We start from the raw sequence: 13,073 nt of genomic DNA, 5'->3' as shown, positions 1-13,073 counted from the left end.
TTTACAACTATCGGGGAAAATACATGTACAATAAGTATGATAAGTCAAGGAATGAAACACCTTAGATCATGTGCGAAATTAGGGCCATAACTAAAGCACCATTAATCCAGTTTGGACCAAGGAACAAAGGGTTAGATCTAATGGGTTTTGGCGAGCCCCACTCATGGTCATTCAATTGCCTAGGAGTGCGTTTATTGCCCTACGACATAGTGTCGATACAATTAAAATCGTCTAGGGTTGGATTGCTTCCTATTTCGTCACACATATTAATGTCCTTGCAAAACATTAATGATCACGATTTCATTGACGCTTTTCATACTTTATTTGATTCAAATACAAATACATTCTACATTTTTCGGATGTATCATACACAACTAAACTGCATGAACTCGCTCAACGTTTGTTGATTTTTCCACTTAAACATGTATTTCAGGGAAATAGTGGACCTTGTCAGGAATTCTAATTCAAGAAACAAGTATCAAGACTCCATGCCATCTTTTGAAGGGTTTATCTATTATACTGCCGCTTTGCGGTGGCATAGTGGACAAAGCCTTAATGTTTAAAACTTTCGTTTTGGATGTATGAAATAATAACAACTTATTTTCTTTGAATGGTTTGTAAATTACAAACTTAATGTATGTTGCGCATCTTTTGAACAATTATGGTAATGGCAATGGAGTATGTTTTATTCATTTAGTATGTTTACTTATATCGTTATGCAATGAGAACCAACAGATCACACCTCGCGCTTCCGCTACGAGCAGGGTGTGACAGATTGGTATCAGAGCTTCGATTGTAGTGAACCAGGATTCTTTCTCGAGTCTAGTCTACAATCACTAGGGATCCTCTCACGAAAACAATTTATACAAAAACAAGAGTTTTCATTGCATAAGCAAAAATTTTTTTTAGGTCCATCACAACAAAAACAAAATTCATATCATACAAATCAAGCAAGGACATTAAGTGCATTAGTCTCTAAATGGTAGACATAAAACATTAAGTTAATCCGCACAACGCAAATAGAATAACTTAAAATGAACTTATGTGATTTCAACATTTTGTGTATATATATATTAATTGAAAAATTTAATTATTAATACATACGTCGAACAAATTATTTTCCAAGATGTCATGTCTTCATCCGAAGGAAGCAACATTTACGATGATGTGGATCCTATGACACTTTCTTCAGATGATGATTACATACCAGAGGTTCAGGTCATTACATCGAATAGTGAGACGGGATCGGATACCGATATGGATGATTTTCAGCCATTCGCATTTCTAGGGGATATTGTTGATGATGATGTATTAGTTGTACCTCCACTACTCAATGGCATCGTTATCATAGGTCACCCGGAGGGTGAACATGTAGTCGAGATTATACCTTTGGATGTACTTCCTCTTGCTATGGTGCCTTTCGTCGACCTTGACGAGGATGATGACGACATTGTCCCGGTGATGTTTATGATCTGGTTATTCTAGATGTTGCTGCACCGGTAGTACCGATTATTGTTCTTTCTTCAGATTCTGACACTGACTCAGATCCTCCTACGGGTGCATCTGTTACCTCTTCTGCACTACTGGCAGCGGGTCTACATCGATACGCAGTCGAGTTGGATGATGTCCTACCAGATGAGCCAGTTGTCCCTGCACCTGGTCATATTCCTACACCACCACATTCTCTAGCTCACTTAACTGGTGAGGAGCCTAGTCAGGCCCCTGTTTCCGAGGGATCTATGGACCGTATTCGACTCATGCGATTTGCCCCTATCCTACCACATACAGACCATACTGATGAGGCAGGACCATCTGGACATGCCCATATACCGCCCAACGCACAGCATTCTCCACCACATGTGATGCCTATTACAGATCCGTACCATCCAGTTCACTACCAGAGCATTTCTACTGATGCCTCTCTCTGCAGTCTCAGATTGACATACTTTCTCACGGCGTTCATGAGCTTCAGCAGCTTGCTGACGCAAGACCACCACCACCAGGGTCACCACCGTTACCCCCACTACCACCACAGATGACACCGGCAGAGTTACCAGCTCGAGTGCTGACACTCGAGCAGCAGATTGATTTCCTTATCCGTTTAGTTCATGATTTGGAGGAGAGGATGTCTTACTTCATCAGCTTGTTATTTCCGACTCCACCACCAGTTTTTCCTCCACCATAGACTTTGTGTTTGCAGGTACTTCTTTTGTGACAGGTAGCTATATCAGCGTTTTGTGTACATAGACTCACACCAAGTTTCAAGACAACTGAAAGGCTAAAGACCGCATGGAATGAAGGAAAAATTATGCCACCTTGTATATGTACTAGTCTAGTAAGACCGGGGGATGTAGCCCGAGTCTATTTTGATTTCCTTTTAAAAAACAATCATGTAATCGGTTGTCAGTTATATATATAAGAAAACTTGGTGTTATCCTTTATGTGCATCTAAATGTTATATGATACATGTTTTGTTGCTTGTATTGTTTGGTCTATTCGCATGATATATTGCTTGATTATATTTTTATTATTGTTATAAATGTGTTTTATATACTTAGTAAAAATATTTATTAACAAACCAACGCCTAAACTTAATCGTACATTCTTTTGGAAGAAAAATGGCGCCAAAAAGAAAACCTCCACGTACCCGAACATCTAATCCACCCCCACCTCCACCAATGCCTACAAATGAGGCGGAATTGAATGCACTAATAGAAGAAAGGATTTCCCAAGCCATAGCCCTCTATGAGGCCTCACGTGCCGAACACAGCGGTGGCACAGGAGGCCCAGGACACGGCGGTACCTCTGGCGGAACCAATACCAATGGATGCACATTTAAGCAGTTTCTAGACTGCAAGCCACTCAATTATGATGGCACAGGCGGTGCTGTGGCTTATGTGCGTTGGACGGAGAAAACGGATTCCACCATAAGAATGAGCAGATGCTCTATTGATCAGCAAGTCACCTACGTCACTGGCTTGTTCATCAATGAGGCCCTTACATGGTGGAATTCACAAGTGCAAACTTTAGGTGATAGTGTAGCATACGGATTGACGTGGGAAGAATTGAAAGAAAGGATGAGAGAAAAATATTGTTCCCGTGCTGAACTCCAGAAGTTGGAGAATGAATTTTGGAACCTTACTATGGTCGGATCTGATATTACTGGGTATACACAAAGGTTTCACGACCTGTCTCGTGTGATTCCTTATTTGGTTACACCAGAATACAAGCGTATTGAACGCTATATTTGGGGATTTGCTCCTGAGATCCGAAGCCATGTTACTGCAGCAGAACCCACGACTATCACGCAGGCGGTAACTTTAGCTGTGAGCCTTAATGAAGACGCGATCAGGATGAAGAAATATAATGTGAAAGGAGATGAGAAGAAAGATTCACATGTCGAGTCTTCCATGGGTGGAAAAAGGAGTTACTCATATTTCAAGAAGGGAACTCGTAGGAACAATAACAACTACAACAATAACACCAACCCCAACAACAATACCAACAACAACAACAACTACAACCGCAGTAACCACAACAACAATAACAACAACCGCAATCACAACAACCCCAACAATTATAACATAAAACAAGAGAATACTCAGGCAAGAGATGCAAAGGCGTTTGTAGCCACCAATGACACTGGCCCGAAGAAGTACTCAGGTACTATGCCCAAGTGTGAGCGATGCACGTATCATCACGTGGGTAATTGTAGGAAATGTGACAAGTGTGGCAAGCTTGGCCACCGTACCGAGTCATGCTGGGGATCAGGAAATAGATCAGGAACGGAGAATAGAAATAACAATAAGAATGGAAATGGGCGTGAGCAAGGATGTTTTGGATGCGGAAGCAAAGATCACTTCAAAAGGGATTGCCCTAAAGAAAACCAAGCTCGTGGTCGATCATTTGTGATTGGAGCTAAGGACGCGCGCCAAGACCCTAATGTGGTCACAATCATTTTGCATCCATATTATTTGATACTGGTGCCGATTTTAGCTTTATCTCTGTAGAATTTAAAAATACTCTGGGACTAAAATCTAGTAAGTTAGATGTCCCATATTCTATAGAATTGGCTAACGGTAAACTAGTAGAGTCGGGAGAAGTTGTTAAGGAGTGTTCCTTACAACTTGGAGAACAAAAATTCACTATCAATCTCTTACCTGTTGAGTTGGGTAGTTTCGATGTAGTGGTTGGCATGGATTGGCTATCCATTAATCGAGCCGAAGTTGTTTGCCATGAAAAGATCATTCGCATACCACTACTGAACGAAGAGACACTTGTGATACATGGAGAGAAGCGAGATACCCCATTACGGGTCATTAATAGCATGAAAGCCCAGAAGTGCTTACGGAAAGGGTGTATTGCTTTTCTAGCACATGTTGTGGACAAGAAGACTGATGGGCCAAAGTTGACAGATATTCCAATAGTAAAAGAATTTCCTGAAGTCTTCCCTGAAGACTTACCAGGACTACCACCTTATCGACAAGTCGAATTTCACATCGATTTGGTACCAGGAGCCGGACCCGTAGCTAAATCTCCATATCGATTAGCACCTTCTGAAATGCAAGAGTTATCCACACAACTTCAAGAGTTGTTGGATAAAGGATTCATTAGACCGAGCTACTCGCCTTGGGGAGCTCCAGTCTTGTTTGTAAAGAAGAAGGACGGAACTTTCAGGATGTGCATCGATTATCGCGAGTTGAATAAACTTACCATCAAGAATCGGTATCCATTACCGAGGATTGATGATCTATTCGATCAGCTACAAGGGTCGAGTTTATACTCAAAGATAGACCTGCGATCGGGGTATCATCAATTACGGATTCAAGAGGAAAGCATACCAAAAACGGCTTTTCGGACTCGTTACGGTCATTACGAGTTTCTCGTTATGCCATTTGGCTTAACGAATGCACCAGCGGTCTTCATGGATCTAATGAATCGCGTGTGCAAGCCGTATCTCGACAAATTCGTCATAGTGTTTATTGACGATATTTTGATATACTCTCGATCGACTGATGAACATGAACAACATTTGAGAACAATTTTGGAGTTGCTAAAGACGGAGAAACTATACGCGAAATTTTCCAAATGCGAATTTTGGATTCGCAAAGTACAATTTCTCGGGCATGTAGTGAACGAGAAAGGCATTCAAGTAGACCCGTCGAAGATAGAAGCGATTAAGAATTGGGAAGCGCCCAGGACTCCTACTGAAGTGCGACAATTTCTGGGCTTAGCGGGATATTATCGGAGATTTATTGAGAAGTTTTCAAAGATTGCTCAACCGCTAACTTCTCTTACACAGAAAGACAAGAAATTCGATTGGGGAGAGAAACAAGAAGCTGCATTTCAACTTCTTAAAGACAAGTTATGCATTGCACCAATCTTATCATTACCCGATGGTACTGATGATTCTGTTGTATACTGTGATGCTTCGCATCAAGGTTTGGGTTGCGTACTCATGCAACGTGAAAAAGTTATCGCGTACGCGTCTCGCCAACTAAAAGTTCACGAAAAGAACTATACCACTCGCGACCTTGAATTAGGCGCAGTCGTATTTGCTTTGAAAATATGGCGACATTATCTATATGGTACTCAATGTACTATTTTCATGGATCATAAAAGTCTACAACACATATTCAACCAAAAAGAATTAAATATGCGTCAACGACGTTGGGTTGAATTGTTAAACGATTATGATTGTGAAATCAAGTATCATCCCGACAAGGCGAATGTTGTAGCTGACGCCTTGAGCCGCAAGGAGCGAGTTAAAACACTAAGAGTCCGAGCATTAGAAATGACAATTCACACAGATCTTACCACTCAAATTCATAATGCACAACAAGAAGCGCTCAAGGAAGAGCATATTCAAGCTGAAACACTTCGAGGCATGGAAAAGCAATTAGTGCCAAAAGAAGATGGAACTTTATACCTTATGGGTCGAATTTGGGTTCCACTCTTTGGAGGCCTTCGAGATGTTATTTTTGAAGAAGCACATAGGTCTAAATACTCGATTCATCCTGGATCGGATAAAATGTACCAGGATTTGAAAGAGTACTATTGGTGGCCTAAACTCAAAGGTGATATCGCGACTTATGTCGGAAAATGCTTAACCTGCGCGAAGATTAAGGCTGAATATCAGAAACCCTCGGGCTTGTTACAACAACCCGAGATTCCCATTTGGAAATGGGAGCAAATATCGATGGACTTCATTACGAAGTTACCCAGGACCTCAAAAGGCCATGACATGATATGGGTAATCGTCGATAGATTGACAAAGTCCGCACACTTCTTGCCAATTCGGGAGAAGGATAGTACTGAGAAACTAGCGGAACTCTATGTTAGAGAAATAGTGGCTCATCATGGGGTACCTATTTCAATCATTTCGGACCGAGATGGTCGTTTTGTTTCTAGAATTTGGGAATCATTTCAACAGGCCTTTGGATCGCAATTAAATCTGAGTACGGCCTTTCATCCTCAAACTGACGGCCAGAGCGAACGGACAATCCAAACACTCGAAGATATGCTTCATGCGTGTGTTATGGATTTAGGCAGAAATTGGGATACTCATCTACCTTTAGTTGAGTTTTCCTACAATAACAGCTACCATACTAGTATACAAGCTGCACCGTTTGAAGCTCTTTATGGTCGAAAGTGTCGCTCTCCGCTATGTTGGGCGGAAACAGGCAATAGTCAGTTAATTGGTCCAGAACTAGTCCAAGAGACTATGGACAAAATTTTTCAGATCCGAGACCGTATCAAGGCGGCTCACGATCGACAAAAGAGCTACGCAAACAAAAAGCGAAAACAATTATCTTTCGAGGTCGGAGACAAAGTCTTGTTGAAAGTCTCGCCTTGGAAAGGCGTAGCGAGGTTCGGTAGGCGTGGAAAGCTAAACCCACGTTACATTGGACCATTTGAAATTTTAGAAAAGATTGGCACTGTTCTACAAGTTGAAGTTACCAGATGAACTTAGTAGTGTGCACGACACGTTTCATGTGTCGAATCTTAGAAAGAGTCCAACACAAGATACCGTTATCATCCCTGCGGATGAAATTCACATTGACAACAAACTTCAATTCATCGAAGAACCTATTGAGGTCACGGACTGGAAGGTTCAGAAAGCACGAAGAAGTCGTATCAAGTTAGTAAAAGTTTGTTGGAACTCTCGTCACGGACCCGAGTATACTTGGGAACGTGAAGATCAAATGAAAGAAAAATATCCTCACCTGTTTCCAAAGACTCCAACAAAGAATAAGAAAGCTCGAATTTCGGGACGAAATTCTCAATAACAGGGGGAGAATGTGACAATTGCCACTTTCTGGTAAATTATTTACATTTAAAGCAATGAATTACATTATACAAATACGTGATTAGAATATCCGAAATGCATAATTTCATAATATACATCTTAGAATAATTATGGAATATTCATTTATGATGCACATGATTCATTTTTAGTGTTTACATTTGAAACAATGTAAACAGTGCATCGAAACAACTAGAATAGTGCCTAGTAAACTAGTGTGCTGACAAAAACTCAGGATCCGCAGAAACTAGTGTAACAATATTTTCTTTTACTCAGACGAAAGTCCAACATCAATTATACAATAAACCCTACTTGGAAATACAATGGTTTGGTCTAATATATTACCAATGTCCGATAGCACAAAAACTGCCGAAAACTGCCAAAAAGCACCAAAAATGACCATTTTAATGTTTTTCCGCAAAAATTCAGCATTGGTATTTTTACTACAAAGTGCAAAATGGGTTGTTTAAACTCAAATTCCGTATGAAAATACATAGGGAACATCATATAAAAATATAACCAAATGTTTCCCTACAACTTTCATAAGCAAACCTTTCGACTATCTTCTTGCGGAACGAGCGACAAAAGACTATCCGAACTACAATTTGACATATGTAGTGAACTAGTGAACATTATTTTGGTCATTTTCATCCTACTTAGGATCATTCTAAGTCTTGAAAAAATCTTGAAACTTGGTATTATATAAAAACCTAAAAATCTTTTAACCTTTTAACCTTAACCAAATTTTACCATTTCATTTTTTTACCACAAAATGACCTCCCCACCATTGTTTTTTTTATTTATTATTACATGAATACTTATCCAAAGTTAAGTGGATTATGATGTGGAAGAGTTAGCAATGATGTGTAATGGTTAGTCATGAGGTGTAAGAGTTATAACACTCTTCATAAATCACTAACAAAAGTTGCAACTCTTTTACACTCTTATCTTTCACACACTTAACAAACTCCTTCATATCTTCATATCTCCATCAAGAACACCATAGAAAACCCACTTCATCTTCTTCATGTTTCTTATGATCAACATGGATTTTCATGGAACCTAAGAAGATCTAAAGCGTTTGCAAGCTAAATCAAGTCTTTTCATCCATCCAAGAGTCTTCTAACAACAAGATCTTCATCTTCTTTGTTTCTTAACATCATCTAGATCATCCCTAGCCTAGAGCTAGAAGTAAGCTTCTAAATTTATTTTATTTTATTTTTTATAACTAGTAAAATAACAAAATAATCATACATAATATGAAGATACAAAGAAGTAAAAATACGAATCATGCTATGTATATGGTTGTTTATGTGGTGATTAAGATTGTTATTTGCATATTTGATCTTGTTGAGATGATTAAGACATGTATAACTTGTTAGATGATGTTCTAAAAATATGATCTAACAAGTATACATGAATATGTTAAAGTTTTTTTAGATAATGGATGATCAAAATTGATGGTGTAATTAAAGTATCTAAGGTTTTAATTAAAAACAAGATTTTTTACAAGATAATAAAAAGTAACATACAACATGAAATTTTTATAAAAGATGTTAAAACTAGAAGTAAACTTGGTTTTTGAACTAGTTAAAATATGTTATGATCATGTTCAAAACCCTACATGATTTGGAAATCATCTTGATAAGATTATGTTATAAATCTTATGTATTTTGTTTATAAAACTTATGAGTAAATTGTTGATGTTGATTTGAAAAGAAAAAGATATGTTTATTAAACATGGCAAAGTGATTAAAAACAAAGGTTATATGGCAAAATTTTCTTAAAAACTTTATGTTATAAAAACTATCATTATGGTTAAATCTTTACAAAATTTACAAAGATTTAAAAGAAAGGTTTTTATAAAAAGAAAAAAAAAATAGATAAATATATATTTTTGAGAAAATATATATTTGTTCATTTTAACAAGTTGTGTGATATGTAATAATTGGTGTATTAGTTATATATATCAAAGATAGGAACTTGATAAATGGTAATAATAAACTCAAGAGACTTTATAATTAAAGTCTTACAAAATTTCATATAAATACGCCTTAAAGGCATATCACGGACTCTACGAACAATCGGACATAAATTATGGACAAAACGGACGACGGATGAACTTATGGACATATTACCAATCCGAGGACTTAATACGACATCTAGACGATCTTTCGACACGGACGCAAAATTTGCGTTACCATTAACAAACTTCGGACATTTTGACAACTTATAAAAAGTATTATGTTTTTATTACCTAAAAAGTATAATTAGTAAATTTTTATAAAATTGTTTTTATAAAAATGAAAGACTTATCTTTTTCAAATAGGCTAAATATTTATATAAATGGGCTTATATTTTTTATAAATTAGATTGGGCTTAAATACTTGGGCTAAGCCCAATAGCCAATAACTCATGGGCCAAGCCCAATATCAACCTTATGGGCCCAAAAGCCCAACACTAATTAAGCCCAACACTATTTGGGCCCAATATCATAAATTCTTGGGATAAGTCCAATAACATAAATTGTAAAGAAATACAATTATACAAAGTTCAACAAACAATAAAGACATACAAGTCTTACACATATTTAAGACATAAGACTTGTACTCAAGTTAATTACAAAGACCGAAGTGTCTAACAAATATAACAACGATTGTAGGTCGCAACACTGTTCAGGACTACCACAAGTGAAATCATATTTACTTCTACTCACTGACGCAATATTGTGAGTTCATGTCCCCTTTTCATCTTAAACGTTTTTCAAGCTTTACAACTATCGGGGAAAATACATGTACAATAAGTATGATAAGTCAAGGAATGAAACACCTTAGATCATGTGCGAAATTAGGGCCATAACTAAAGCACCATTAATCCAGTTTGGACCAAGGAACAAAGGGTTAGATCTAATGGGTTTTGGCGAGCCCTACTCATGGTCATTCAATTGCCTAGGAGTGCGTTTGTTGCCCTACGACATAGTGTCGATACAATTAAAATCGTCTAGGGTTGGATTGCTTCCTATTTCGTCACACATATTAATGTCCTTGCAAAACATTAATGATCACGATTTCATTGACGCTTTTCATACTATATTTGATTCAAATACAAATACATTCTACATTTTTTCGGATGTATCATACACAACTAAACTGCATGAACTCGCTCAACGTTTGTTGATTTTTCTACTTAAACATGTATTTCAGGGAATTAGTGGACCTTGTCAGGAATTCTAATTCAAGAAACAAGTATCAAGACTCAATGCCATCTTTTGAAGGGTTTATCTATTATACTGCCGCTTTGCGGTGGCATAGTGGACAAAGCCTTAATGTTTAAAACTTTCGTTTTGGATGTATGAAATAATAACAACTTATTTTATTTGAATGGTTTGTAAATTACAAACTTAATGTATGTTGCGTATCTTTTGAACAATTATGGTAATGGCAATGAAGTATGTTTTATTCATTTAGTAGGTTTACTTATATCGTTTGAACAATTATGTTTGTTACTTCAGGAGGATTAATAGGGGGGAAAAGACAACAAGCTAGTAATCATAGTAGCAGTACTAGGTCTATCCTCTAAGTGTGAAGGCTGCTGAAGAACATCTTGCATTGATTGCTTCATTTGTTGCTTCGTATGAGAATTACATTCAGGGAAGAATATCTGATCTAGCTACATTTGACGAAGATTATGATCAGAGTGACCCTGATGACCTAGATGATACGGATCTATAGTGGTAGATAACTATGATCTCTAGAAGAGTTAAAAGATTCATGAATAGGATAGGAAGGAAGTTAATTGGAAAGAATGTTGGTTTTCACAAATCCAAAGTAAGGTGTTATAAATGTCAGAATTTTGGACACTTTGCTAGGGAATGTCAAAGACCAAAAGTATAGTCTCGTCCTAACTCACCATTTCAAGATTCTTCGAGTCAAGGTTCAAGCAACAGGAATACATCTAACAACAATGGCTTAAGAGCTTTGATCTTTACTACATGAGAGGGATTTTATGACTGGAGCGTTCGTCTGGAAGGTGATGGAACCATCACATAGGCTTTTATGGCAGAGATTGCCACAGTTGACGATGCAAAAGAAAAGGTAGATGCTGAAATAGAGAAGGAGACTGAAGATGATAAGGTTGATGCTAAGCAGACACAAGTTCAAGAAGATGAACTAGAGAATGAGATAAAATCTGATGAAGAGAAGGATGTTGGAGAAAAGAAGAAGGCCACTGAATTTGTTGCTTTCATGGCCAACTTGAGCAAAGCAACAGGAGAGGTAAATTCTAATCCTGTTAGTTCAGTTTGTTTTAAGTGTCGTGAATTACAAGGTGAGGTTAATAGATTATCAAAGCATAATCTAAGTCTGATAAATGATCTGTCTAGCTTAAAAGGGATAAACTTCTTTCTAAAAAGATACGAGTCTTTATATTTGAAGAAAATTAAAGGTTATGAAACTGAAGTAAACATTTTAGCCTGCAAATTAAATGAAGACCTTCAAATAATTGACTTAGCAGTAATTCACCAAGAATGAATAATTTTAATGGTCAATCAAGTAATTTCAGAGGTCACGGTCAATATCAAAATCGATACCAGAATAATGGTGGTTGAAAATTTTATAATAGTGGCTTTAGAAATTATAACAATCAAAACTCTTGGAACCAATCCAAAGTTCAATCGAACTCAGGGTATGTGAGTCAAAACGGAAGCTCTCAAAATCAAATTTTCCAAAGGTCACAGAGTCCAAACATGTATAGGAAACCTTAGGACTAGAGACCTCGTGGAAATCAAACCCCATTTAGATCAACGGGTCCTAATCCAAGACTCAAGTAAGGAGTGATGGATATTGTATGGATGTTTATGTAGTTGATGAATCTGGAAGACCCAAGACCATTAAGGCTTGGGTCCCCCAATCTAACTATTTTTTGTTGGTTTGTGCAGGAGCTGCTAAGGAGGATTATCAACCAGTGGTATGTTGATAGTGGCTGCTCTAGGCACATGACGGGGGATGCGAGATTGCTGGCAGAATTTGAATCTATAGATGGAGGTTACATGAATTTTGCAGGTGCTAAAGGAGGTTATATTTCGGGTCGAGGAAAAGTGACCAGTTGGAAGATCACATTGGACAAAGTGAACTATGTCGAGTAGCTTAAGCACAATTTGATGAGCGTGTCATAAGTCTGCAACAAGGGTCACTCGGTCCATTTTACTAGGTCAGAAGCTTTGGTGTTGAAACCGGGTTTGGTTATTGTCACACCCCAACCGATGGCGAAAAAGTCGGAGTGAGATGAAAACAAGATTGCAAGAGACTTCATAATGACTATTTGCGACAAGTATTTAATAAAAAAGATTTCATTTCATTACTAAGGCAAATACTAGTTGAACAAAGAAGCAAAATACAACAACAACTACAGAATTAAAATGGGTTTCTAGTTATCCTACTAGATTCCGTTCATCATCATCATCATCATCTTCCTGCAATACATATTAAAGTACATGTCAACATATAAAGTATTGGCGAGCATACAAGTTTGAGGATTATCATAAGTATAAACGTTTTAAACAATCCACATGGCATAATCGTAAACTAAGACTTAACATAGCAATACTAGCATGCAACTTATAATTGTCAACCCAAAGTTTCCCACTAGTGTAATCTTATCGTAGCAACGATAAGACCGTTTTGTTTAACTTAACATGACCCCGAGAATACGGGCGGTGTGTTAATCCTATAGCGCTATACATGTTAAGGGAGGCTGGTATGAAGTTAAT

The sequence above is a fragment of the Helianthus annuus genome, chromosome 2 (assembly GCF_002127325.2).
Source record: "Helianthus annuus cultivar XRQ/B chromosome 2, HanXRQr2.0-SUNRISE, whole genome shotgun sequence".
Lineage (NCBI taxonomy): Eukaryota > Viridiplantae > Streptophyta > Magnoliopsida > Asterales > Asteraceae > Helianthus > Helianthus annuus.
This window is presented reverse-complemented; position numbering follows the sequence as displayed.